The sequence below is a fragment of the Phalangium opilio genome, unplaced genomic scaffold, assembly GCF_054372755.1.
Source record: "Phalangium opilio isolate 3A_F unplaced genomic scaffold, DU_Popi_V2 ptg000082l_1, whole genome shotgun sequence".
NCBI lineage: Eukaryota > Metazoa > Arthropoda > Arachnida > Opiliones > Phalangiidae > Phalangium > Phalangium opilio.
The window spans coordinates 18,950,331-18,955,492 of NW_028324189.1; the positions used below are offsets into that span (position 1 = coordinate 18,950,331).

Below are 5,162 nucleotides of genomic sequence, written 5' to 3' on the forward strand. Positions count from 1 at the left end.
TATATTGCAAGGGTAATCAAAAATGTTTCATTCTTTTTAATATTTTAAATAAAGAAGTCATAAATTTGAATGATGTGGATTGTCCAAAGGCCATGGATATAGAAGGTGAGACACGTGCCACCTGTCTCTATGACCACCAAAGAAACACGTTAGCCCGTCATCGTCCGTGCGCATTGGAAAAGAGCCTTTTATACGCTGATTTCGTATACCAGAACGAGGACAGTATAAATTTTATGCTAATAGTGTAAAATTTTAAAAATTAAAGTTAAGTTTATTGCATTTAAATATGGATTTCTTATTGGCATACATAATAATAGATCATAAAGGAGAACGGTTTTCGTAATTGTTAGTTTGTATAATGTACATTTTTTAAAATGGTCCTCTTTAATTAAAATAAGAATATTTTCAAAGATATTGCATACGTCACAGATGGGGGGGGGTTTATTGGGGGGTAAACATCTCAAAAACTTGGTTTGCGGGGGGGGGGGAAGGGGTAGTAAATACCTTCGTATAACGGGTAGATACTATAATAGCTTCAGTACCTTTCTCAGTACCATGGACTGCGAGCGAGAGAGAAGCCACTGATCTAAGATCTTTAAGTAATGCAAGGTTTTATTCTCTACCTGACAATATATAAGGTCTATCATATAAAGGAACGTTTGCAGCATGGGAAACTCTATAAGAGCCGCTTGCCGAACGATAAACATACAATTCAGCATTGATTTCCATGGAAAATACGCTGAACCAGCAAACAAACCTTTCGATGTCAACGAAGAAAAAACAAAGGGATATAGGAAAATGATCAATTGAATTGGTAATTACTTTTAATTTCAAAACCACACATCTCAAAAATATTTGACTTAGCAGTTTAAATTAAAAAATAGCTTAATGCCTTACACTAAATTTAATGATAGTTAATACGAACTTTCTTTTGAAGATAGAAGAAGTTAATTTAGAATAAATCAAGTACTACTTATCATGAGAGTCATAAAGAATGGTAAACTATGGCCTATACTCCAAAATAAATTTTATACAACGCAATTTTAATTACCTTTGTATTAAGAAGTTAACTCTGCTTAAAGGGCTAACTGCATAGATAATACAGTCGTGACGGGAGTATACTAACTTCTCCCCCCCTCCACTATGACATAGATGTGACAATCTAGGCTCACATATTCTTTAGTGAAACTGACTTGTATTGTTACTTGATAATAGTATTTAAATTTATACCGTAGTTCGCAGGTTGGAGAAATTAGTTTATATTATATCAATTTCATTTTATAATTAGATCTTTTGCTTTTATAGCAAAATAAAATAGAGGAGTAAATTTATTTTATATTGTAATCTTTATTCATGAAAAGCTCTTTTACTTTAAATTAGGGCCTACATCTATAAGCCCATAGAGATATGAAAGGAGGAAGTAACAGATGAATGGGAAATATTACGGAAGTTTTTGCTTTCTACTTAAATTCGTCAACTGAGAATCATATAAATTTGGATTGTATGTAAAAAATCTATAATAAGCAATAAGAACCAGAAATGCACTATATGCAAGTAGCCACTGGCCTCCAAATACTTCGCTAACTAACCCTATTACAATAGAACAGACCAAAACATAGTCTTCATTCTTGTCTTATTTACTTTATATTATGATCTTTATCTCTAATCCTACGTACACCGAATGTATTACAGCAAACTTACATACCATTGTATAGAATACGAAAGGGGTTACCTTCCTTTTTACGAAAGGAAAAAGTATTGAACTCCGTCCTTTCACACCTTTCTTGGTCGTAGCCTTGAACTTTAAACGAAAATCCTTAATAAGCTTGATATTGTTCTTAACAGCAGCTTAATATTTTTCGGTTCCGGAGGTTTCTACATTGAGATTGATTTACAGTTAAAATTAGGGACTTAACGGGGTAAAATATTACAGGATTAGAAACTTGGAACAGTTTGCAATTTAAAATTATCGGATCATCAAATTCCTAGCCGACTTGAAGGATGGTCAAAGTGCCAATACAATGACAAGGGGAACAATATCTCTATGGACGACTTTGCCTCGGGTTACGCCATTTACTGTTTAGACTTAACACCTGACGGTTACGCGAGTCATTCAGATCATTGGAGTCCCACGAAACAAGGACAATTAAGATTAGAATTGGGCTTTGAAAAACCCACGGCCAATACGCTTAGTTGTATCGTATTAGCCGAATTCCAGGCTTTGTTACAAATAGATAAAAATAGAAACGTGTCAATCGTTTGTTAAACAAATAATGAACGCCGATCAGATAACACGATTTCTACGATTCACGCCACATTTCCTAGGTGTTTACCCAAGTGATTTATTACCCGAAAAAATTGACTGGGTATCCGTTTACTTCGATGGAAACAGAAGGGGTTATTACTTTGACTCCTTGGCTTTAGGGAACTTTCTCCCCTCGATTAAAGAATTTGTTAAAAGAAATTCAAGAAAATGGTCCTTTAACAAAAGAAGACTTCAAAACTTGTCAAGTTCGACATGCGGACTATATTGTATTATGTATATAATACAAAGAACAAAAAGAAAGAGCCACAAATCATTCATGCGACAGTTTGGACGAGATTGCTTGAAAAATGACGTCATTGTTACAAACATGTTGAAGCGCGCCCGTAAAGATTAACTTAATCCTTTTGTTAGAAAATACTCTTTGTAATCTCTTTTGTATTTTTAAAAAATAAATGTGTCACCTTTTTTAATACTGCTTTCTTTTATTTCGTATATTAAGGAAGGGGGAAAGTAATAAAGGGGGGTAGTAAATTTAAGGAGGATATAACTCAGATAATCCTATCATCATATTCATTCAGTATCATGAACTCCGAGCTGCAAAGATATCACTCTTTTTACTCCTGGCCACAAGATGAAAACTATAAAAAAGCTTTAAGCAGAGCGGGATTTTATTCATTACATACCGATGATCTAGTACAATGCTTCGAATGCAACGGGATTTTGCTAGCATGGAAACCGACCGATAATCCTTACGAAGAACATTTAAAACATTTCCCTAAATGTAATTTTATCAGAGGTGGGCATACTAAAAACATACCCTTTACCATTGATGAAACAGAAACGTACACCAAAAATATAAACGTCAAGACTGAGGAAAATCCACCGGAAAAACCTCAAGAAAACCCGGAAGAACTTTATCATACCTTTAAAGTCAAAACTAAAGATCTCGAAAGATTAGTTTTGGAACTCTACATTAGAAAACAACTTAACGCTTTGTATATCAAAGAAAAACTTAATGACTTACGTAAGATTTAAAAATAATATTAAAATTTATCTTCTTCCTTACGAAGATAGAAGGAATTATTTTAGAATAAATCAAATGCATTTTAAAATGAAAATTGAAAAAATATCTTTAATATTAGAACCTATACTTTTAAAGAAAATGAAATAACTTTTTTACTTTATATTATGGTCTTTATTCCTACAAAACCATCTTTTGTTATAAGCCTATACAATCAATCAAATATTGACAGGTAAAGAGAGGAGATCGAAAAAACCCGACTCCTCCCCCTTGAGTGGCCGCCATCTTGGATCGGTATAATGGCTGCATATTCTCTAATAGCAAATGTAAACTATTTTGCAGGACATAAAAAAAACTGTATCTGTACAGGCAAAAATTCCTTGTAGAAACATTGGCATCCAAGCGCGGATAAAAGGTACACTGTTGTACTTCACTTTCATAAGAAATATTTAAATAAGAAATACTTAAATAATAGGTGTTTCTCGATACGTCCAATGTGATGCAGTACTGGAGAATGAAGTTTCTCAAGAAAGCGCTCAGTGTTTAGAAAATATGTGTTCTCAAACTTTATCCCAAGAAACTGAGCAGACATGCTCTTCAATGGATGTAAATGATAACTTTGACTCATCGTATGAGCCTACTCAGAGTAGCAGAGCTAGTCAAGAGATGAGGATACAGAAGCATCAGAATCTGAAGGGTAAATCGTGATAATACTCGGATTAGCCTGATGTTATCAATTTTACATTACTTTTAGGGAGGAAGAGTTTCTCTCGCATCCAGTACCTCATCATGAAGACAAATACATAGTATTTGCCTACAATTTGTTGATGTTATTTAAAATCTGCCATATTTGCCACAAACAGCCGATAATAAAAATAACAAAAAAAGTAGCTGGCACAGCTCTACAAATAACCACAATGTTTAGATGGCTGTGTTTTCATTTGGGACAGTCAACCTAAATTTGGCCTTACATTTTGGGGAAATTACTTGCAAGTAGCTTCCATGTTTTACGCTGCAATTCTCCCAACAAAGTTCATAACAACCCTGAAACAATTCAACCTAAAAATTTGCTCAACTAGAATGTATTTCTAATACCAAAGAATGTTTCACCCTGTTTTTGAAAGGGTATGTTACATAAACAGTTAACAGATATTAGTTTTTACACCGCATATTTTACTAAAAAATAAAAATGCATGACTATAGATTTGGCTTGGTGAACAAGAAAAACTTCTGGCAGCTTGTTTATCCGAGCCAATAGTTATCTGTGGTGACGGTAGAGCTGACAGTCCAGGGTTTTCAGCCAAGTATGGCACCTATACTTTTATGGAAGCTGCATCTCATAAAATTTTGCACGTTGAATTACTACAAGTAAGTCAACAATAACAGTGGGTATACTTTATATTGAATTTACTGATAAATATTCTCAAAAAGTCTACAGAAGTTAGCAGCTCAAACCAAATGGAAATTGAGGGTTTGATACGTGGATTGGCATATTTGTTTTTTTATTTGGTTTGGAAATAAAAAAAATCGTAACAGACAAGCACCCAAGTATTACGGCATACGTGAGAGACCATCTCCCTAATGTAAAACATGAATTAGACAACTGGCATGTTTGTAAAAGTAATATTTCAAATCAATGCATGAAATATTCTCGATCAATTTTCCTAAAAATATTCTTTGGATTAGATATCAAGACCAAACTTGCATCTCTTGCAAAGAAGAAATCTAATAGCATCCTTGAACTTTGGATTCAAGCGATAATAAATCATGTTTATTGGATTGCCAACACATGGACAACTAAAGAAGAACGGATTGACAAATGGACGTCCCTAACAAATCATATTTGTAACATTCTTGAAGGTCATAGCAAAACTT

At 33.7% G+C, this 5,162-nt stretch overlaps 1 long non-coding RNA gene across 1 annotated transcript; it reads left to right on the plus strand.

Moving 5' to 3' along the window:
- The first annotated feature begins 550 nt into the window (after window positions 1-550).
- Window positions 551-2,736, plus strand: LOC149653627 (uncharacterized). Its single transcript, XR_016370905.1, has 3 exons — window positions 551-599; window positions 666-814; window positions 1,381-2,736. It is a non-coding gene; the product is annotated as an uncharacterized LOC149653627 (long non-coding RNA).
- Window positions 2,737-5,162: the final 2,426 nt, after the last annotated feature.